This window comes from Protopterus annectens, chromosome 4.part0, assembly GCF_019279795.1.
Source record: "Protopterus annectens isolate FY-2018-M chromosome 4.part0, PAN1.0, whole genome shotgun sequence".
NCBI classification, from domain to species: Eukaryota; Metazoa; Chordata; order Ceratodontiformes; family Protopteridae; genus Protopterus; species Protopterus annectens.
In genome coordinates, this window is record NC_056733.1 from 988,850,943 (window position 1) to 988,876,443 (window position 25,501).

Consider the following 25,501-nt stretch of genomic DNA (forward strand, 5'->3'; position numbering starts at 1 on the left):
CATATCTGGGGCTCACTTTCAACCAATGGTTTTAAGATGGTATCGATGTATTTAGTGCAACTGTATGTAAGGATCCGTGACCATCTACTATGGGTCTAAATGGGGGGCTGTTAAGGGATTTATGTATTTTAGGGGTGCCAAAAATAGCGGGTGTTTTAGGTGCAATCATTGACCAATACTGATGTAAATCCTTGTCTATAGATCCCTCTAAAAACAAGTCATCTAGTATTGACCTGATTTTTCTACGTGCTTGATTTGCTTCGTTGGTGGACACTCTTTCGTAAACATCTGTGTTAAGATGTTTATGCATTGCTTCCACATAGATAAAGTGGTCCATGAACACAAGGCCCCCTCCCTTGTCAGGGTTCATGACTCTGTTGTTACAATCATTAAGTAAATGGAGAAAATCCTGTTCTAAAGGACTGAGCATGTTGTTAAAAGTTCTTAAGTGTTGTTTCTTCTCAATGCTAGCTCTAAATTCCATTTCGCAGATCTTTTCAAAGAGACAGAGTCTGGAATGTAAAGGGGGGGTTAAACAAGCTAGAAATTCTTATAGAGCTAGTCATGGATGAACTCGCCCCCATATACAAATTTAAGTTTAATTTACGGACAAAGAGTTTTAAGTCGATGACTATTTTTGTCAAATCCATCCTTTTTCCAGAAACATAGGTTAACCCTTTAGATAGAAAATCAATCATGTCCTGGTAGATGTCTAGGCTAGTATAATTGTAGATCTTAAAGTCACCCTCCGTACTCGTATGTATACGAGGAACAGAGCCATAAGCCTGGTTCAGGGCTATCTCCTCCTTTGCTTCCTCCTGTTTCTTTGGTCGCGATTTGACCATTGATTGTTCTGTTGCCCTGTAGGGTGGGTCTGAAAACCCTGCTCGTTGTTACTTTGCTCTGCGTTAGGGTTAGTAACGGGTGGTCGGTTTTGATTATTGTCATTGCCATTGTTGTTAGCCCTGTTGTTATTGCGATTGTTGATTCTTTCGCTGCGTCTTAACCCATTACCTTCATTGTCATTGATATTATTGTAAGAATGTGCTTGCCCTTGATCATGGGTTCCATCAGGCCCGTTGTTATTATGCATAGCCACCATGTCAGGGCTGCTGCCAGATAAAGACAATGGTGGCTTAGGGTAAGCTACATTATTTGAATAGTCATATAAATCTCTAGTGATTTTCCTCTTTTTTGTGGCAAGCAATTTGTCCATAGTTGCCTCGATGCTTGTAAAAATTCTCCAACACCCCTCCCCATAAAGATGTGTACCCGCCACATGTGTCATATACCGCCCCTGCATGCATCTTGTTTGTCTTGTCTGTTAACCTACCCAACCTACCTCCACAAATATACCAACTATCCCTCCCCAACATCCAACTCTCTTACCTGAAAAAAAGGGCAATCTGTTCCCCAAAAAAATCTTGCCCCATACATAGCTGTCCATTTTGCACATGTGTCCACTGGACATCTGGCATCACAACATATTATTGTTGTCTAAATCTACCTCCAAATTCAGTGTATATGCACAGCTGTTGCTGTAGAAGAAATGGGCAGCTATGGACCTGCCCTACACCCTTCCTGCTCATTCCTAGCTATTTTTCCTATTGTCTTTCCCTCTTTGCGCCTCTTTTTCACCACTTTCATATCAACCCTTTTTTCATTTCTTTTAAAGAAATTAGTGTGGGGTTAAGCGAGAGTAAGCACTTTTAAGGAGCAGTAAGTGGGTTTAAGCCTGTGCGAGGGTAAGCAATGCCTACACAGGTTAATCAATTTAGAAGCTGAGTATAAGAAACTGTAACCAGAAGTTGGCAGTGCTTGCTTCCATGCAAACCCATGCAATCCCACTTAAAACTGCTTAAAAGTGCCTTAATCACTCTGTATCCAATGGCCCTTGTCCTGCCCAGAAAACAAAATAAACAACCTTTGCAAGTCTTGAACCCAGGACCCTGCACATCATAGCCAAAGTGATTTACCACTAAGCCATGACAGATATACGTAACCCTGATGTTTTCACAAACATAACATCCAGCAGAGTCATTCAACAGTACAGGAAATGTATAAATGTATTTAAGCATGTAGATGTATGTCTCTGTGTATATATATTTATATCTAAATAGATATATATGTAGATATAGACACATATATATATATATATATATATATATATATATATATATATATATATATATGTATACACACATAAGCATACATCTATAGATATATGTCTACATCTCTATGTCTATATATATAAATATATATATCTATATATATATATATATATATATATATATATATATATGTATGTAAGCATAAATATATATATATATATATGTATATACAGACATATATCTATAGATATAAAAAGAGAACATAAAAACATATATGTCCGCATGCACCATTAATGGGGGTGAAGGGGGCCCAAACAACATACGTCTTGTATGTATAGATATTCCCCCCACAGCCAAACATTTCTGCCCTGCAATACAATACCAACTGTTTCAAATCCCATAAACAGGACCTGTCACAATATGGGCACAAGATGTTAACAGTACTCCATCCCACCTGTATGATGTCAGGCTGTTATCAGTAACATATCATGCAGTACAGTCTAGCTACCATAGAGAATGTACAATGTGGAAGCAATCAATATTCCTAAGGTACATCTACACAGACACATATATGTATATGTATATATATATATATATATATATATATATATATATATATATATATATATATATATATATATATATATATATATATATGTATGTATATGTAACTACACATACACACACACACAGATATGTATAGGAAGATACATATGTAGAAGGTGCATACAATACAGAACAGCCACCATCCCGACAGCTGCCATCTTACCAAATGGACACTGTATGAGCCACCCATAAAAATGACAATTGTTGCCTGCAACATATACCCACAGAGAGGTCAAAAGATATAACAACACACACAGGTTTGCATACATGGGAAAGCTTTATTTGCGTACCATTACAGTTGTATATGACATTTCATATAGCTTTTTACATTATGACATACATATAAACAGACTAATGCAACTGGGAAACAGTTATAGTAATACAGTATTCTGGAAAGGTTTACATATTTTGCTGCCCAGGCTGAGGCCTTCAAGTAGTACAATAGTAAAGACAGACTGAGCCACAGGATAACAATCAATCAACAGTAAGTAATGCAGATGTATATTCCATCAGCCTCAATCTACACTCTCTACACAATCCCTAGGGGTAAAGACCTCAGTTGATACAATGGGAATGTATCTGTTACATAACAAGGCATAACTGACACCATCACAATCACACTAACAAACAGAAGAGTCTGTATGGCAGGAAGCAGTAGGCCTGCATTTACCCAAGGTGACTTGCATGGTAATGTATATCCAGATACCTTAAGGCAGCTTACCCCTGATACCCCCACATGTTGTTGTACATAACAACCACTGACAGCATGTCATATTGACAAGGCCTGGTATATAGGAGGAGGACAATGGCTGGAACACAGGCTCATATGTGAAATAGTGTTGTCATACACTAAGCAAGTCTCTGGTGTTACAGGATAGTCTGCAACATACCCTTAGTCAGGAATATGAAGTTAGAAACACAAATGGATGTAGCTATGTACTGATAACATTCAACACAGACACATTGTCAGTGATATATCTGACACAAGACCTGTGTGGTGGACAGACAAAACATAACAGGCACATCTCTGGCCATCAAGTGGATAGGCCCACTGTTGAGAGCTATGTAGACAGACTGTACACACAGACCCTGTAACATTGGTGCTATACTATGCATACAACAACAGTACTCACACTCTCTGTTTGTAGTTCTGGAACCTCACACAAATAAGTAGCTGGTCTGAGTGTGCAAGTCCTCTTGTAAGATGTATTGCTACCTGCTGTCTATAATACTGCTGCCCACACATAGGAAGGATGTCCACCATACAGGAAAGGTTAAGCAACCACGCCCGTATGATGCAGGGATTTATAGTAGTGGGTTGCCATGACAGTGATAATTGGAAGTACTACACAGCTGGCTGCATGCAGGTAGCAAGTGGAGGACACTGACTGATGCAAAGGCCATCACCTGATCATGTGCATCACCTACAAAAGCCATGTTGCAATCTACTCCAAGCAGCTCAATCCATTTACTGGAGAGAGAGAGAGAGAGAGAGAGAGAGAGAAACTGAAACCAAATCCAAAACCAAAATAGAAACTGAAATAGAAACAATCAAACAAACAAACCAAGAAAGAAAGCAGGCTAAAGCCAAAGCCAAGGAGAAGATAAAAAAATACTCCTACAAGGAAATAATCCAAAACAGACCTCATTCCCACAGCAGGTATGTGAAGTATATATGCATGTAATTGACTGTAGTACTTTGCCCATAATAATGGGATAGATGATGCAGAATGATTTATATGTGCCAGCAGGTGTTGTTGTAATGATGTTCAGCTGAACAACTGCTAAGGGCAATAGAGTCTGTCCCTGTGAGTAGTGGGCCATACCTGTCATCTGTGCAGAGCAGCACTGACTGATAAGATGTAAGCCATCACAGTGTGTGTTGTGTAATGGGAAACATGCATATTACTGTGACCAATAGCTGGTGGTGGAAGTAATGCCATAATGATAGACACATGGGTTACACAGCCCACCACTTGTAGGATACTCACGTTAACCTGTATTGTAGCATGCTGGAATGCCATAGGTGTGTAATACGGTTACCTGCAATCTGGCCCTACATATACCCCTAATGTTAGGCTGTGTCCAAATGTGGCACCTGTCTGTGTTGTAACTAGGCAGAACAGTGCAGCTGCGCAGGAAAGTGTTCTGAGATTGTGGACCTGATGTCTGAATGCACCCCATATATAGGTATGTATACATGTACAAAGATTTATATATATATATATATATATATATATATATATATATATGGGTCTACCTGAAAACGCCGAAAGTCCATAACGCCGACAATGAGAACACCGACACCGGAAAGATCGACAATGGAGATGATCTAAAGTTGAGAATCCCGATGCTGAGAACACTGACATGTTAAGGTAAGTGTGCAATAGGGATGGATGTTAGGGTCAGGGTGTGGGTAAGGTAAGTGTGTCATAGTGATGAACGTTAGGGTATGGTGCGGGTCAGGTAAGTGTACAATAGTGACGGACTTTAGGTTTAGGGGTGGGTTAAGTGAGTTAGGGTTAGGGGTGGGTAAGGTAAGTGTGCGATAGTGACGGACTTGAGGGTTAGGGGCAGATTATGTGAGTTAGGGTTAGGGTGCAGGTAAGGTAAGTGTGCGATAGTGACAGACTTAAGGGTTAGGGGCGGATTAAGTGAGTTAGGGTTAGGGTGCGGGTAAGGTAAGTGTGCAATAATGACGGACCTTAGGGTTCGGGTTAAGGTTAGTGCATAGATAGTTGTGTATGTAAGGTTTAGTGAAGGTTTGTAAAGTTTTTGGTGTGCTTGTGTTGTGTGTGTGTGTGTGTTTCAGGAAAGGTATTTGTTTTGTTGATTGTAGGGATTGTGGTTTGTCGGGCATGTGAAGTTTCGTGTTTTTGAACTTTCGGTTTCTTTCGGTTTTGTCACATCGTTTATTTCATTGTCAGTGTTTTGGTGTGCCGGTGTTATCAGGTAGACCCATATATACATATATATATATATGTTCACAGACATCCAGATACCCATATGTAGACATATATATAAACACATATATACAACATCATATATATCTACACATATATAGATATATACCTATATGCATGTCTACATATATACAAACACACACACATATATGTATGTAAATACATGTCCCCTATATTACCACCACAGTGCTGCATGCTGTGAGGGAACAACACACATAGCAATACACACAGATATATACAACTGTCAGTATGTGCAACATGGATGAGTATGTCATATGTGAACCCCTTGTTGGGACTACATTGCCTTTGTCTGTGAAATAGGGAATGGGAATATGGGGAAGTATGGCAGGTATAGTTGTGGAGATGGTCCAGGTTGGTAGATATAGAGGACAACCTACAGGGGTAGTATGTGACACATGTGGTGGGTAAACACCCTGGATGGTGTGTGTGATCTGTGATCCTGATGCCCCATGGGCCCCAATATGGACACAATGGGAACAAGCCTCCCACCCACTGCTACTCACAACAGCAGTCCACTTCCCAAAGGTGCCTGGCCTGGAGGCTGAGCAGGAGGAGCATGTCGGCCCTGTGAATGTGTACTGGGTGCCTCAAGGTGATGTAGCACATCCCACATGTGTCTGTGGAGCCCGTTACGGAACAGATCCTGGACCTGACCTCAGGGGACAAGATCATGTCTGTGTGTGCCCCCGGGAGGGGCAACATCCCCTGAGGTGGTTCTGCCTGAAGGTAGTGCTGGACCAGTACATGAGGAGGCCCCAGGGTGGGTCTCACATGTGATGTGGCCTGGTAACATGGCCAGATGATGTTGGAGAGGTGGTTCTGCCTGCCAGTAGTACCTAAACATGCTATTGTGTCACTGTTATAGAACATATGTGGGTAGTAATAGTCTACACAATCCTGGAACATGTCCGACCACATGCATAGATATCCCCAATAACACAGAATGTCAGATGTGCAGCAATCACATAGCAAGCATACCACATGCATATATGGAACCATAGTGGCCCTGACAATGGCATGTAGGTGAATACTCTGTAACAGGTCAGCAATGATAGTGTCCCCACAGAGAACATGGCTACAAGCACATAGTAAAAAGTGTGGTACAATACAATATATATCCCACTGGTCGGCAAGCTGTAGCCATACCTACTGAGTTGTGTGTACAGTTTGTTGTCACTGATATGGTGGTGGGGTGACAGAGATGTGTATTAAGAACTGTGGTATCCTTGCTGTATGAGTTGCACAGATCTGTTTCCATCTTTATGTTTTTCAGGCAAGATGTCACATGGATGGATCCTACATACTCAGCTGCTGAGAATGAATTAATGGTACACCACCTAATGCAGCACTACCCTGTTCTTTTTAGCTAGGGTGCCCATGAACAGCAGGAGCGGACCACCCTGTGGAATGACCTAGTCCACAGGGTCAATGATGTCGGACTACACAACCACAGTTATGAGTATGTCCGGCATCATTGGTCTGACCTGCTTTACAATGTCCATTGGCATGCTGCTGCAGTCCAGGAGGATCACCTTGCAATGGGGGGGGCATGCAATCCATCCCCACTGACACATGCTGAAGAGCTCCTCGCCAGCCTAGTGGCACCTGGCTTTCTGCATAGTCAACAACTGTCAGACACTATTGTGGAGGTAGATGCTACCCACACACCGGCTGAGGGGCGTGCAGGTAAGGCCACAGGGCACATCAGTAGATCACTGTTGCATATGCATTCACATCTGTACAGGTATATCATGCATATCTGACATGTCATAGATATAGGTTGTTGCTGCATAGTAGTGATAAACAGATGTTCATACGTGGTAGTATTGTGGACATGTACTGTTGATGTACTGTAATGCTGCACCCACCCTATAGCAATGCTACAGGTGTGGCCACTGACTTTGCATCTCTCACCCTCTCATGTAGGTCCCTCCAGTTTACCACCAAGGCAGCAACCTGTAGCTGGTGAGTATGGTTTATGTTGAATCTTGTCAGTACACTGGGCATGTAAAGGCTATGGTATATTCCATGCACACATCTAACACACCTACCCAGAATGCATGCTGTACATGTGAACGTATAGTTGCTCTTAAATGCATGGCCTCACAGTGGTGACCACAATGGGGTATTGGAAGGATATGTCAAACACCTGCAAAATAACTAACATCCTGTCATTGTGGAATGTGTCCACAGGGAGTAACATATTGGTGGGAGACATGGCCTACAGTAGGGACATGTGTGAAACATCATCCATATACAGTGCAACAACAGTGTATATACCAGTAGTACAATGGCAACTGTTAAAGAGTTAAACCATGGCATAACTTATTACGGTGGTCCACATTATCATCTGGGACTAGGCTGTAACATGTGGTGTTCACTGTACGGGACACTGCAAACTGACACAAATATGTAGGCCTTATTTGTCAAGCATCTGCAAAAAGGCTGAAAGTGGGGAGGGGGTGTCAGCATGACACACCAGTGCACTGCAGCAGGGATCCTAAGGATGCTAAGAATGGCATATCTGCACACAGTCTGGTTCAGGAACTATGGCAGACATAACCCTCCCCCCACAGCAATAGTGACGGCAGTGTGTGAACAGCAAGGGATGTGGACATGAGTAGACCTTGCAATCATGCAGATTTGGGGGGATATGTGTAGGGCAGACTGAACATACACTGGCAAATGCAGATGGCCCATGCTAGTATACCCCTGCCAGGAGTAGTGACTGCTGTAGTACACATAACAATAGGTGCAACAAACCGTCATGATAAGGGCATGTACACATATACACGGAGTGTATGCATTGTGGTCAGCATCCACACACCTAACACATTCCACAGAAACTGCATGTGAATGTACAGGGCATATGTCACATATTGGGGCTCATGTCCTGTTAATATATGTGGTGATATGGTCCCATGGCAGATCAAGGAAGGGTGTGTCATATCAATAAGGGTTTGTACACTCCCCATAGCCATGGTATGTTTTGACGGTTGTCAGTGTAATAGTATTGGATTGGTCATACATGGTCCGCTGATGTTGAGATCTGTAAACCAGACATCAGGCATTCACAAATGACATCTGTCCACATATCATCCCAGGTATGTGTTGCTGAAAAACATAGGGGCTGTGAGCATTAGAGCTGACATAACTGACACAGTACTACACATTCAGCAATGAGTTGTACACCTGTGAGGTTTGGTGCACAGTACATGGCAGGGTGCAGAAAAGGTGCACAGCAATACTGTGTACATGGGTGCAGTGATATCCAGGGGAAGGGGCATCACCTACTAACACAGCACATGCATCACACACATGTATTCTGTTGCTAGCATGGATTGATTATAGCTGCACTGCATGCTGTTGTGTACCATATGTTATGCATGTTGACACATGGGTACTAGGAGGACTGCGTGTACTATCATTGTGCAACCTCACCTGTATGTGCATGTGTGTGTGTGTGTGTGTGTGTGTGTGTGTGTGTGTGTGTGTGTGCATGTGTGTGTGTCTGTGGGTGGTTATTTTGCCTGTATGGTCACTCAGGTGAAGTGAAGGGAGGTTGATGCATGTAGGCTGTGTGTGTGCATGTGTGTCTGTTTGTGGGGTTGTCCATGTATGCACATGTGTGCTTGTTCATAGGTTCATAGGTTCATAGATTAGTACTAAGCTAACTGCCCTTGCGAGCCATTTTAAGCCTAGCTAATTGTCCCTTGTGAGACTCAAACCCTGTACCTTGTGTTTGTAAGGCAAACACCTTAACCATTAGGCCACCCTCCCAACCCAGCCGACTCTGGTGGGACTCGAACCCACAACCTTTGAATGCCTTTACCATTTTACTAGAAGTCCAATGCTCTATCCATTGCGCCACAGAGCCAGTGGGGTTGATCATACAGCAGTACTTCCCTTTAGGATTGTGCAGTACATGGACATGGACTGGCACATGTCACACCAGGAATACTTGTCATGTATGTAATCACAGGACAGCTGATAGTATAATAAGGTCTGTAGCATGGAACATGCATTGGGAAGGAAGGTAGACATCAGGTATAACACCAGGTATAACCTTAATATCGCATTCAGCAGAGAGGTGACCAACAATCCACGTATGTATCACTACAGATGCATTGGGGGAATTTACTATACAACACCAGGGAGTGTATCCATTTATTACATTTGTCACATGATAGGTTGATTGAGCAGCATATCTGTCATGTACTGAGCAATACTTACACATGGCACTCCAGTGAACATAGTAGCCCCTCACATATAGGGACGATGTTCATGATGTCCAGACATACACAGGGTGAACACTGAATGACAGCAGTGAGGCCATGTAAAATCACTCCACTCAGGTCAGGGAGGTAATGGAGTAACAGGTCTTGTGTTGTGATCACTTGTCTAGGCATTTAGAAGAATGATACGTTAATGAGTGGTATCAATGAGTGTATGTTACCAAGTGTGATGCAGGAAGGAGAATGCATGGGAATAAACATGGGACTGTCTGTAAAGTCACGGACCGGTAGGTATTAAGGTGGTATGTGTGTGTGTGTGTGTGTGTGTGTGTGTGTGTGTGTGTGTGTGTGTGTGTGTGTGTGTGTGTGTGTGTTTGTGTGTATCTGTGTGTGTGTGTGTGTGTGTGTGTGTGTGTGTGTGTGTGTGTGTGTGTGTGTGTGTGTGTGTGTGTGTGTGTGTGTGTGTATTTGTAAACTGTTATGCAATGCTGTACAGGTCTTAATGTGCATTTCTTGTTTTCCCCCACATATGGTGAGGTGGGTCAGGGTCCCCCCTGCATGCAGTCTGATGTTGGTGTCCATACAGACGCCGAAGATGATGATAGTACTGTTGAGCCACAGGTGGGGTTGCAGGGGCCAAAACAGCACCATCATTTGACATCCCCCTTTTAGCCAACCCAACGCCACACACAGTTTCAGTGCCTATACAAACCCTATCACCAGTGGCCATAGTGGAGAGACAGTTGGTGTTTGGTGGCAGTGCACAGGAGAGTGTGGTAACCATGCCTACTGTGTCGGGTCACAGTAGGCATAGCCAGATGTTCAACAGGGCACCACATAGGCAGATGTCCCAGGGTGCTTGTGGTAGGGCCGCTGGTCATCATGCCACTGGCAGACGTGCCACAACTGCTACCACCAGGTGCATGTTTCAGGCTGTCATGATGGCGCAGGCACGTATGGAACGTTACACCAGACAGGGCCTGAGGCTGCAGAAGGCTGCTCTCACATCTGCAAGCAACAACTTCATTGAACTGTGTAGTGTCATCCGTGCTTATACAGAGCTCATAAATACATGGTCTGGTGAAATGATGGCCCTCATTGACCATGGTTTGTCTGCGCTTGAACATGTGATGGAGTGTGGCGACAGCCGCGTGGATGTAGGCCAGCAACACCAACAGCTGGCAGTCAATGTGGCTGTGCTAGGACACCAAGGGGCTCCTGTAGTGGCAGTACCAGCCCTGGCACTGCAGGGTGCACTGCCCAAATCACACCACAGCAGGCCACAAGCACGTTGTCCTGGCCAGTGCCAGGAGGGACCTGGTTCCAGCAGACATCTGTTATCATCAAGAGAGAGTAGCACATCGAGGCCTGTACCTGTATGTGCCCATGGAACCCCTGGCAGGCACAGTCCATGTGTCCGTGGCCACAGGCAGTGAACTGCACACCCTGCCAGGTATGGTCTGCAGCTGTCCATAAACACCTGTGTAGGACAGCCACATGGCAGAACTGTGTGTATGCATACCCACACACTATACGAACACACCTAGGGCAACCCCATACCTACACACACCACATCATCATGCCCAGCTCACCTCATTACACCCCTCATCTACACACATGGTGTCAAATGTATGGCCCACCCTCAGCCTCTGGCAAACCAACAACACACCCTGTGCATATGATGATACCTGTGCCACATCCCTGTTATCCATAACATCGATGCAGGGACAGGCTAATATGGTTCTGATGCACATGGTGACTGTACTACAGTGTGCCAATGTACTGCAGTGTAACATGTTATCAGGAGTAAAGTTTAATGCATACATGTCAGGTAGTGTAGCCATCCAGCAATGATGCATTATAGCTGTTAGTAACACTTGTTGATTGTGATCTCCATAATGTTATCCATTTGTGTAGTAGGTGTACACGTGTCAGCAGGAGGATGGCCTGCAGTCATATTCCACAAGGGGTATGGCACTGTGGTGACACCATGGCTGTGACATATCTGGGGTACAGTTTATAGGTTCATAGGTTCATAGGTAGATACAAGGCTATCTGCCCTAGGGCATTTATAAGCCTAGCCAGAGTGTATTTGGCTTCCGCCTCCCTATTAGATTAGCCTACTGTGACTCTTTAAAGTAGGTCACAGAAGGTACCCTTTTAAGATTAGTTTACAGTGTCTCTGTCTAGCAGGGACACAGAAGAGATCCCAGGGGTGAATTTACAATCTCACATCCACGCTTCCAGATTTTGCTTGAAGAGGGTCAGCGAGGGGCTATGTCTAATATGAATTGGGATTCTATTCCAGAGTGAGGGGAGCCTCTGGGAAATGAATCTGTCCCTCCAGCATGTCCTATTTATTTTTGTGCTGAGGTTTAGGTCCCTGGATAGTGTAGCTCTAAGGGACTTGGATTTTTTGAGGTGGAGCATGTCCATTTATTCTGGGTTTGACATGGCTTTGTACGTCAGGCATAGATCGCCTCTGAGTAGGCGGTATGCAACTGAGTAGAGCTGGAGTTTCTTTAGTCGAGCTGCATAGGACATCTGTTTGTAGCCCATGATCCTCTTGGTGAGGTACTTTTGGGGTCTTTCCAGTTGCTGCAGGTGTCAGTTAAGGTACATCCCAAAAGGGGCATTGTATCCAATTATGGGCCTGATGAGTGACGAGTAAAGGGGCACAATGACCTCTCTTGATCTAGATGCGAACCCTTTTGTGATAAGGTGGGCTATATAGAAGGTCTTTCTAACCACTTTGGCAACGTGATTATCAAAGGAGAGATTACTATCTATGTTTGTCCCCAAATCTGTAATTACTTCTTCCGTACTTAATGGATTACCACCTATGTGGTAATTTGTGGGCACCTTGTTTTTCCCAAAGGGGATGACTATGCACTTTTTAGCATTTAGCTTGAGGCCGTGGCTCTGGCACCAAGCATCCGTCTCTGTGAGACCCTTTTGGAGGATGCTTGTGTCAGCTGGAGAATCGATTATGGCCCCCAGTTTGCAGTCATCTGCGAACTTTGTCAGCCATAATCCCCCCATGTTAGCCTGAACCTCAGAGAAGTATATACAGAACAAGAGAGGTCCCATAACTGAGCCCTGTGGGACACCACTTGTAACTGGTTTGGATTCGGACATGGCACCTGTGATTCTGACCATGTGGGTTCTATCTCTGAGCCAGTTTGCAACCCATCTTGTGATATAGGGGTTGATATTTAAGCTGGTAAGCTTATTTATGATGCCCGAGTGGGGTATTGTGTCGAAGGCTTTTGCGAGGTCCAGGTAGGCTGTGTGGACTACCTTGCCCTCATCTATGGCTTTGGTAACTGTTTCATAGAAAGATCTGCCCTTAACAAAGCCAAATTGGGTAGGATCCAGTGTCTGGAGGCTCCCAATGTCTTTGTTTATGAGTTCCATGATAATACGCTCCATAGCTTTACAGACCAGTCTAGTCAGGCTTATGGGGTGATAGTTTCCGGGGTCCATTGTGGCACCACCTTTGTGGAGTGGGACCACTGTAGCTGTATGCCATTCTTTGGGTACATATCCTGTAGTAAGGCTAAGTTTGAACAGTGACTTAATGTGAGGGTTCAGTTCTTCTTGGAGCTCATGTAAGACACAGTCTGGGACACTGTCTGGTCCAATAGATGCTGTGTTTTTTGCTTTGGAGAGGGCAGCTTTCACCTGTGCATCTGTGATGTCAGGGAGGTTACATTCAGTTGGGATAGGCATTTGCTCCTTTGGGGGGGGGAGAAGTTTGCACTGAATCTGTCTGCCAGGATGTTGGCTATGTCTGTAGGTTCGGTATATTTTGTACCGTTATGCAACAATTCAGAGCATATCTGGGAGTTTCTGCCCATGTTCCTGACATAACTAAAGAAGGCCTTGTGATTATCTTTAGTGTCTAGGGCAATTTTTCTTTCAAAACTGGCCTTTGATGATTTTATGAAAGAATGAAGTTTCTTAATGAAGTTTCCTACTAATACTGAACACGTCACAGGTTTGTAGAACAGTTATTGCCTCTGCCATATGGACAGGTGACCTGCTGGGACATGTATAATCTGCAACCTGATGTTGACCTATCCACATACACACACTCTTACTTGGCAACACTGGGACTAGACCCCTACCTAGGTATGTAGTGCTACTGCAGTGTGTGGCTTTCATTGCACACACCACACAGCGTGTAGGGTGAGGTGTGTTCCAGGTTACATGTTACATGCAGAACATCCTAAGACATGTACAGTATGTTAATAGGGAATGTAAAGGGTGTATATGGACAATACATAGTATGACATACCTTCATATATGTTCATAGGTTCATAGTGTGACGTACCTTCATATAAACATTAACAGACACATAACAGGTAGACACACATCCAAGAGACCTGGGCCTATTGCTGCTAACTAACTTGACTGTGTGTCCAATGTGTCATAGGTAGGCTGCACATAGCACATGCATAACTGGGCTGGATTGTGATATCAGTTACCTGTATGGTTGATGGTGACAGTGGTAACCCTAAAGTGGTACATGGGACATATACTGGGTGTACCTTGGTGTAATGACAGTGTACATAGTACCCACATCCCCCTTTGGATATTGTACTCCCTGAAACCCATGATGACACTCTGACATACCCACCACCATACATTGCACACGACTGCAATACAACCCATTGTATATCCCAACAGTGGTACTACAGGGATATGCATCCATTTCACATGCCACAGGCATAGTAGGGTGCTGCATTGTCATGCCTCACCTATGGGCAGCAACAACCCTATCTGTATTACTGTGTTGCAATGGGTAATGTAATAGGAGTATGTGGTTTCGGAATGCTGTATCCTACAGATATATGGACATGCACACATACACACACTTGCCAGAACTCAATGGGTATCCCATGCCTATCGAACCATTTGTACAGCACTGTTGTGCTGGTACTGCAAGGCTCTTGTAGCCGGTAAGGAGAGGAGTGTAACAGGGTACATGTAATGTCCCGTACAGCAGCAGCCACAACTAGCTATGGCAATGGGTGTTGTGGTGGTTGCAAAGGCCCTCATGGAATTCCCAAGTACAGGTGTGCTAACACACAGACACTGCTATACTCAGTAATACACACGTACACATGTGTTAGTATTGGGGTGTATCGCTGCAGGTGGTCATAGCTGTGTACCTAGCTATTGCCCACGGAGAGATGGGTTGTGTAGGGGATGGGTGTACAGTAGTATTTTTCCACCTGCCATGTGCCTATTCCATTTTGCTCTCTCTACTTTCATTCCTTCTCTTCTCCTTATCCTTACCCATATAGTTCTTAGACTATCCTACTACTCCATCTCTCACCATCCTCCCTGGATTACCTGTCCTCTTCTCCACTCTACATATGCTCATCTCTATTTTCCTTATAAGTCTCTGTTCCTTCTTCTTCTGTCATTTCTTTATATCTATCCACTACTCTAATTTGCTGCCAGTCTTACAACTTACTTCACAGCTGTGCAAACTTAACTTCTGGTTCTCATACTCCACTGATTGTTTCCCCCCCCATTTCTACTTCCTTTGGCTCTTCCCACTCCGTTCGCCCTGCAGGCTCACTCCGCTCCCCTACCCTGCCCCCAATTCCCACCCACCCCAGTACCTCTACATTTATTCCTAACTAACCCCTCCTACCCATTCCAATCAGCCTCTCTCTATCCTCTCCTCATTACCCCTCCCATTGTGACTCATCCCACTCCACTTAATCTGTACTCCTACCTACATTAACTCTCTGTTTCTCTCACCCAGTAGTTTTTCACATCCTCTTCTACTTCCTTACCTCTCCTCCTCAAATAGCCTACAAACTTCTTTAACTTTTCTCTCTTCAATCCCCCTCCTCTCTAAGTATGCCCTCAAAAATCCTTCATACAATCCATGTCCCATGCTCCCCTCTTGCACTTCTAATTCCTCTCTATCCTGCTACTTCCTTCTCTCCCGTAGCTCCCTTACACCTACCCACTACTCAAACTATCCCTTGCACTCACTTTCAACCTGCTCTTATTACCCACTACAACGCCATATCTTCCTCTCTTATTCCTCCTAACCTACTGTACCTATTCCTTCCTAAACTCTTCTCAACTACAACTACCTTCACTCTTACACTAATACCATCTCCAAACAACTTCCTTCTCAATAAACCCAAATGACTAAAAGCTAATCCCTATAATTACCTAGCCTTATCTGGAGATATCCATCCCAACCCTGGTCCTTGCTTCACAACTAACAACTCCCTCCCCCACCCCCTACTTCTTTTATAGCACACTCCAACTCCACCCCTCCGTCTTCCTCTCCTACCTCCTCTCTTAACACCCTTAAGTTCTTTACTATAAATGCCCAGAGCCTAAATAATAAAATACACCAAATACAAGCTTGGATTTGCCACAACCAAACTGACATCTTAGCCATCTCTGAAACTTGGCTAAAACGCCATACTGCGGACTTTGAAATCCTACCTCCTGGTTACCAAATCCATAGAAGCGACTGTTTAAACAGAAAAGGAGGAGGCTCTGCACTAATCTACTCTAACCTTCTCTCAGTAATCCCTCTACAAACTCCAATTCTACAATTCAAAAATTCTGAACTAACAGCTAGTCTCCTACAACTAAATAAACATAAAAATATCTGCATTATCTCCCTATATATATCCCCTGGCGACAACATCTCTACCCTTGAAAATATTCTTCACTGGGCCTCAACCGAAATAAAATTCGAAACCTTCATCTTAGGCAATGTTAATATTGATTGGAATAAAATGAACTCACCTTCCCCCTCTTTATTCATTAACCTGTACAACTTTACCCAAGTAATTCACACTATCACACGCCCATATAAACACCAGCCCCCAGGATCCATCATCGATTGGATCTTAGTCTCCCACCCAAACAAAATAACTTTCTCTGGCACTATCTCAGACACCTTTAGTGACCATCTCCCTGCATTCATGCAAACATCAGCACCATTATATCCACACTCGTAATCTCGGCAACTTCAACCCCACAAACTTCTCCAACACTCTTAAACACACTAACTGGCAAATCCTAAACACTCTTCCCCTTGACAATGCAGTAGAACATTTTAACTCTATTTTCCTAAAAATTCTCAACTCCCAAGCCCCACCAAGAAACAAACGAGTCAAAACTAATTCTGCTCCATGGCTTTCCAAAGAAACCAAACAAATCATGAATTGTAGGGACAAATACTGGAAGCTCTACCAGAAAAATAAGATGCCTTCCATCCTGCTTCAATACACCCAACTTCACAACCAAGCAAAAAAAACTAATCACCTCTGACAAAAAAAAACTATTATAATAAACTTCAGTCTAACAATAACGTTAACCCAAAACAATTCTGGAAATCTATTAATTCCCTACATCACCCAGGATCCAGGAATAATCCCTGCCCAGACCCTAGCATAACTGACTCAGAACTCAGCTCTCTCTTTAACACATTTTTTACTGACTCTATAGCTAATCTTACCAAATCTTTCCCATACAACAATCCTTCCTACTCTCATTCCTCTACTCCCTCCTACCCTCTTAACTGCCCTCCTAATTTCCATCTCATACCTGTTCCAACTACTTTTATAAAAAGACTTCTCACTAAACTGAAGCCTTGCGCAAATGCCCCTGACAACATGCCCTCCTCCTTCCTCAAAGCTGCTGCTGAAGGTATTGCCATCCCTATCAGCATCCTAATCAATAGATCTATTAAAGAATCGTACGTACCCAAACTCTGGTGATCTGCCTTCATCCTTCCTCTTCATAAAGGAGGCAAAAACACTAATATCTCCAACTTCCGCCCAATCGCCCTTCTTTCACCTATATCAAAAATTCTTGAAAAATGTGTCCACCACCAACTTAAGCCTTTTTTAACCCAAAATAACCTCATAACACCCACCCAGCATGATTTCTGTCCTGGCCACAGCACCATTACCACCTTACTATCCTTCTTAGAAACAGTAAATTGGGCCCGAGACTCCGGATTACTAGTATCCTCAGTACTACTTGATCTTTCTAAAGCCTTCAACACTATCTCCCACAAACACCTTCTCTTCCATCTCTCCAACCTTCATCTCTCCCCTGAAACCCTCTCCTGGTTCTCCAGCTACCTATCTGACAGATCGCAAGCTGTCAGATGGACTAACTCTACCTCCTCCTTCCTGCCCACACCCACCGGTGTTCCCCAGGGATCCATCCTTGGTCCCATGCTCTTCAACATCTTCATAAATAACCTTCACACTGTCATCCCTGACACAACAGTTATCCAAAACGCCGATGACTCCACCTTAGTTTGTGCCGCTGCCAACCTGCCAGAACTACTGACAAAAACTCAAATAGCTTTTCCACTACTGAGAACTGGATGCACTTCAATCATCTCTCTCTCAACTCTAATAAATCTAAAATACTTCTCTTCCCTCCCACCAGGGCCTACTCCTTCGACAAAAATGCTTTCAAAGTCCTTAGCCAAAGCAACACTGCCATAGAAGTGGTTCCTTCTGCAAAACTCCTTGGTATCACAATAGATGAATACCTTAAATTTGATATCCACATGCAACAAAACATCAAGAAAACCCACCAAAAACTTGGTATGCTCTACAGGAATAACCACTTTCTCTCCAACTCCTCCAGGCATACTTTAGCAACTACCTACCTCCTTCCTTCCTTACTATATGGAGCCCCCCCTTCTAACTAACCTGTCTTCTTCCATCACCTCTAAACTTGAAACTTGCTATAATAAAATCTCCAAATTCGCAACCAAATCCAAAACCTCTACTAACCACTGCCTCACCCTACAATCATTGAACTGGCTGGAACTCGCTAACTACCTAGACTACCTCCAACTTACCACCGCTCACAAATTAATATTCTTTCCAAAATGTGCCCAGCACTAACAAACATCCTTCCCCCTTACATCCCAACCAGATCTCTGAGATCTGAACACCAAAATTTAATCTCTATTCATAAACCCAAATGCCCTGCAGGCCAACTCCTTCTCTCTTTCACTGTAGGCAAAAAATGGAACTCTCTCCCTCCTTCACTTAGGACGATACCTGACCCCGAATCCTTCAAGACTCAACTTTTCTCATATCTATCTTCCAAACGTAAATGCTCCTGCTTTCACCCTACATAAATACATATAAATTTCCCCATAGAGCCTACTAAACTCCTGCTCCACACTTCACTACATCTTCTCTTTACCTAACACAAACCTAATCCATTACCTTCTAATCATTCAATTTCTCTCTCTTGACTCCTAGCATGTATATAACTCATTTATCAAGTAATCACTGATGCCTATTTCTTGACAATGGATTCTTATTGCTCTGAATGTAAATACCTGCAACCTTTGTCTCATTGTATGTATAATGACAATTTATTCTCTTACTATACCTATTTTGTATGAATTCATATATGTATTTTACCTTTGCATTTGGCATTTTTTGTAACCTGTAATTGTGTTTCTTATGGAGCTTTTCTCCCCGGGCCCCCACTGAAAATGGGCACATTCTGGCCCAGTGGACTTGCCCGGTAATCAAACTGAAATAAATAAATAAAATAAATAAATGTGGCAGCAGGCAATCTATCAACAGACACCACTGTGGTGACCCTTAGGGTCAGAGTGACATGCATCAGCCAATCCTCTGGGTGCCTCCTGCACATGGCCACTGAGGTGATCAAGTTGACATGTATGCAACATGTATTACAACAAATGGTTAGTGTCTGTGATGGTGACCTGTACCCAAGCATGTTCTGTTGACTGTGGTAGTGTAGTGGGGGTACCCGTGGCATGTGGTGTGTACAGGTGTTGTCTCCTATATATGCCAGTTCTTACACATCTGGGCAGACATGTCAGTGTCAATCAAGCATAGGTTGCCTGTACATATCCCAGCTGGATACCTGCCATCTGCACATCTGTACAGGGCCTGACAGTCATCAGCTTGGCAGGTAGCTATGCAGTAGGATGCATGTGTTGAGAGATAGACATTTGACAACAATATGTATGCCATAACTGCATGTTGGAAGCCCTCACTAACATGTGTTGTACAGATGGTAGTCTACAGTTACATTCAACATGTTGGATCTTTATCCAGTAGGGGATATATACTGTGACACAGCTCACACACCAGGGATACAACAGGGAGGCCTCAGAGTCCAGCTATGCCTGCAGGTGTGCCTGTTGGTACTACATTTAGCACTCTACTCTTGCCTGGAAAAGCACTGTCAACAGTAGTACCACCATGACACACTACATGCCAGTGTGACAGCACATACCCTGGGCTACTACCCCTGTATATAACACATTCACATGGATAACAGTGCTGTACAGGCCTCATATACTTGTGTGTCCCAGACATGACACTCACACCCCTTGCTACTGTAATGACAGAGCATGGGTGCATGTATTGTACATGGCATTACATACACTTATTACAGATGTCATTACCCTGCTATGTCATTGGACTGGGTAGTGTGAACTGGTTACCAGGGCTACGCCATGCTTAGCAGGTATCAACATTGCTCCAGTATAACAACTAAGCTGATTTGCACACTGGTAAGCAAAGCCTACACTGTGTAAGCACCCATAGCTTAGCACTGCTTAGCTTGACACAAACCCACTCAAACATACTTAAAGCTGCTCAAAACTGCCCTAGCCACTCTGTATCTGACAGCCCTTGTTCTGCCCAGCAACAAAATGAACAATCCTTGCAGGTCTTGAACCCAGGACCTTATACACTATAGTCACAACACTTAACCACTATGCCATGACCACTGTGAAGACAGCTGTTGTTTTTCCAATATATCTCTCAATACACATATTGAGTAGTATTGAACAATTGCCTTTACTTTCAGAATTGTGTAGTACTTGTTATTAATATGACTGTTGCATCACATATCTTGTTTAATAATAATGTACACATATCAGATACATATGGTGAGGTACAGCTGGGAAGGTATACACAGCCATGATGTTTACACATGACAGGAATAGCGATATATTCATATACATAAGTTGATACATGTCTACATGTACATACATATGTATATTCATACATATGTCTGTATACACAGCTGTATAGTGCATCATATATATGGCCATGTGTAGATCTCTTTGTATATATATATATATATATGCACACACACACACACACACACATATATATATATATATATATATATATATATATATATATATATATATATATATATATATATATATATATATATATATATATATATATATATATATATAGGGTCTATGTCATATAAATGAAAATGCAATCCTTCACATGCTATGAGCGAATAATCATAACATCAAACTTTGTATTGTGGGGGGCTGCAACCCCCACACTGCCCGCTAAATATATATTCCTACTCCGAGGTCACACTACAGTGAGGAAAGGGCAAATATACCACTCTTCACTGTACTGCGAACCCAAAATACCACTTCTGATGTTATGATTATTCGCTTATATGAGCGTTCGATAGATTGCGTTTTTGTTTATCTAAAGTAGACCCTATATAGACATATGTATATATATCTATATATGTATGCACATTCTATGTGTACAGATATGCCTATTTATGTAGATATTTATGTAGATATCTATAACTATATGTGCATACATATCTATTCTGATATACCTGTTACTATCAATATATATGTATATATCCGTAAGTATATGTGCATATGCATCTCTGTGCATTGTTAGTAGCACAAGTGCATTGTTAGTAGCACAACAGGTAGTAAACTTGCTTTTGATGCAGAAGGCTGTGGGTTCTACTCCCACAGTATGTAGATGGATTGCTGATACTGTACTTTAAAGGGAGTCAATGCTGTACTCCTGTGAATGTCCTCCTTTGGAGGAGATACCTAGTAACTATGACCTGTTATAATTTTGCCATTCATTCCCTATTACAATATTACTAGCTTGTCTTTTGTGGGAAGGTGGCCTAATGGATAAGGTGTATGCCTTATAAACACAAGGTGCAGGGTTTGAGTCTCATAAGAGATAACTGGCTAGGCTTAAAAAGGCTCGCAAGAGCAGTTAGCTTAGTACTAATCTGCGAACCTATATGTATAGACATATATTGCTGTGTATATGTATATATTTGAGTGTTTATATATATACTTACACTTACTTACACCTATGAACCTAACCTCACAAGGCCTTCTTCAGCTATGTTAGAAACCTGGGCAGAAACCCTCAGATATGCTCAGAGTTAGTTCACAACGACAAAAAATACACTGAGCCCACATATATTGCCAACATTCTAGCAGAAAGGTTCAGTGCAAATTTCTCCCCTCCCTCACCCCCAAAAGAGGAAATACTTATCCCAGCTGAATGTAACCTCCCTGTCATCTCAGATGCCCAGGTGAGAGCCGCCCTCAGCAAAGCTAAAAACACAGCATCAATGGGACCTGACGGTATCCCCGGTTGCGTGCTACGCGAACTCCAAGAGGAGCTAAACCCGCACATAAAAATGCTATTTAACCTTACCCTTACTACAGGATATGTACCTGAACACTGGCGTACAACAACAGTGGTCCCACTCCACAAAGGAGGCACCTCTACAGACCCTGGGAACAACCGCCCCATAAGCTTAACCAGCCTGGTCTGCAAAGCTATGAAAAGAATCATTATGGAACTCATAAACAGAGACATTGGGGACCTACAGACACTTAATCCCACCCAGTTTGGCTTTGTAAAGGGCAGATCCTGCCTTTTGAACCTGGTTGACTTTTTTGAAACAGTCACTAAAGCCATTGACGAGGGCAAAGCAGTCCATACAGCCTACCTGGACTTGGCTAAAGCCTTCGACACAATACCCCACTCAGGCATCATAGACAAGCTCAACAGCTTAAATGTAAATCCATATGTCACAAGATGGGTTGCAAACTGGCTAAAGAATAGAACCCATAAAGTCAAAATCGCTGGTGCCAAGTCAGACTCAAAGCCAGTCACAAGTGGTGTACCACAGGACTCTGTCCTGGGACCCCTCTTGTTTGACATTTATTTCTCAGATGTGAAAGCAAACATGGGAGGGTTGTGGCTGACAAAGTTCGCAGATGACTGCAAACTAGGTGCCGTAGTAGATACACCAGCTGACACATACATCCTACAGAAAGGCCTCACTGAAATGGACAACTGGTGCCGGAGTCATGGCCTGAAGCTAAATGCCAAAAAATGTATAGTCATCCCCTTTGGGAAAAACACAGTACCCACAAATTATCACATAGACAGTAACCCACTGAGCATGGAAAAAGTAATCAGAGACCTGGGGACCCAAGTCGATAGTGACCTCCCATTTGACACCCACATTGCCAAAGTGGTTAGAAAGACTTTCTACCTTACCCACCTTATCATGAAGGGATTCACATCCAGATCAAAGGAGGTCATTGTACCCCTATACTCCTCCCTTATCATGCCCATGATTGAGTACAATGCCCCATTTGGTATGTACCTCACCCAGCATTTACAACAGCTGAAGAGACCCCAAAAGTACCTCACCAAGAGGATCAAGGGTCTCCAACATATGTCATATGCTGCCAGACTAAAGAAACTCCAGCTCTATTCAGTAGCATACCGCCTGCTCAGAGGTGATCTGTGCCTGACATACAAGGCCATGTCCAATCAGGAATTGATGGACATGCTCCACCTCAAAACATCCAAATCCATCAGAACCACGAGAGCTAAAGATTTAAACCTCAGCACAAATATGAATAGGACATGCTGGAGGGACAGATTCATAACTCAGAGGCTTCCCACACTCTGGAACAGAATCCCAGTTCATGTTAGGCAGAGCCCCTCACTGACTCTCTTCAAGAGAAATCTTGACGAGTGGATGGGAGATCTTAGGTTTACCCCGGGGGTCATCTCTGTGTCACTACTAGACAGAGGCACAGTAAACTAATTCTATTATGTAAGGGGGTCTTCACTGTGGCACTACTAGACAGAAGCACAATATTCTAAATCTATTCTGTACACCTTTGTACCATTACATGGGGTGGCGAAAGCCACATCACTATGGCTAGGCTTATAAATGCCCCAGGGCAGATAGCCTAGTATTAAACTATGAAACTATATGCACATATACACATTTTATTTATTTTATTTTACATTTGTTTACCGGGCTAGTCTAGCTGGATACATGTCCATTTTCAGTAGAGGCCCGGGGAGAAAAGCTCCAGGAGGAAAAGAAGGTACAATTAATAAGGTACAATTCATACAATTCATACAGATGAAAACATTATAAAGAGAAAGACAATAAAAATAACAATTGGCTTAACATACAGTTAAAATAGAGAATAAAAATAAACATTTGGCTTTGCATACTGTAACAAGCAGGCACAGAACTTAAGTAAAAATAGTCTCGCATGTTTCAATTGTACAGCCTAGAGGGAGGAGGTTAAATTCTGGGGTGAATAACGGCTCGGACTTTTTGTCAGTCAGGTTTGGTACAGGGGCATAGCCAGTGGGACATGAGGAATTCTTTGAGGCGTTTTTTGAATTGATTAAGCGAGGTTGTAAGTCTTAGGCTGGTTGGGAGGGAGTTCCATAGCCTACCAATGGAGTTGGCGTAGAGGGCATCACCTCCAGAGTTGTTGGATTTGATGGTTTGTACCTGGGCACTTTTAGAAGATCTGAGGCAGTTTAGGTTGGAGTAGGGGGTAAGTATTTTACTCAGTGAGGGGGTTTTGTCTGGTTGGTTAATTATCTTAAATGCCTCAGTAAGCTGGCTGATTTTGAGAATGTTGGACAGTTCTAACCATTCAAGTGCCTTTAGGTTTAGGCAGCGGTGAGTTCGATAAGGCATCCCTGTTATGAATCTGGCTATGTGGTTATAAGCTGTAGAGAGTTTATTTAGCTCACTCTTGTTGAGGAATGAAAATATAGGGGAGGCATATAGGAGGGTGGAGAGGAGATGGGTGCGAGCTATAGTTAGCTTGGTGTGGGGGGTTAAGAAGTTTTTGATTCTATACATGGAGCCGAGCTTCTTGTTAACAGAATTAATGGTTAGGCTGATGTGCATATCAAATTTGAGCTTGTGGTCGATGGTCACACCAAGTAGTTTGGTGTAGGAGACAGGCTCTATGATGGTGCCATTGGTGGAAACCACGTGGAAGGTAGGGTTATTGGCGTTTGGAGGTTCTTTACCTTGGTAGGTAGATACAGAGGGAAAAAATAGCAGTAACTTGGTTTTAGTAGGATTTAGTAAAAGTTTTAATTTGGAGAACCATTTTTCGACTATGGTAAAGCAATTCTGGGTTGTAGCTTGGAGTTTGGTGAGAGAGATGTCAGAGCAGATCAGGGTGGAGTCATCAGCATATTGAATGCAGGAGGCTTTAGGGATAACTGAGTGAAGATCATTTATGAAGACAGAGAAGAGTAGGGGACCAAGTATAGAGCCCTGGGGAACACCAATGTTATTTGGGAGTAGGTCAGATAGCTTGGTTTGCCACATCCATCTATGCATGTCAATATGTATATATCTATATAGATATATGGAAAATTATATGTACATATATGTT

The 25,501-nt window shown here is 43.1% G+C and overlaps 1 protein-coding gene and 1 non-coding gene across 2 annotated transcripts in view; both read right to left on the reverse strand.

Annotated features, from left to right (window-relative positions):
- Window positions 1–25,501, reverse strand: part of LOC122799710 (serine protease inhibitor Kazal-type 1-like) — a 554,923-nt gene that overhangs the window by 36,561 nt on the left and 492,861 nt on the right. The gene's annotated exons all lie outside the window — the stretch shown is intronic.
- TRNAR-UCU lies at window positions 9,490–9,578 on the reverse strand. The gene is given in 2 exon segments: window positions 9,490–9,525; window positions 9,542–9,578. It is a non-coding gene; the product is annotated as a tRNA-Arg (tRNA).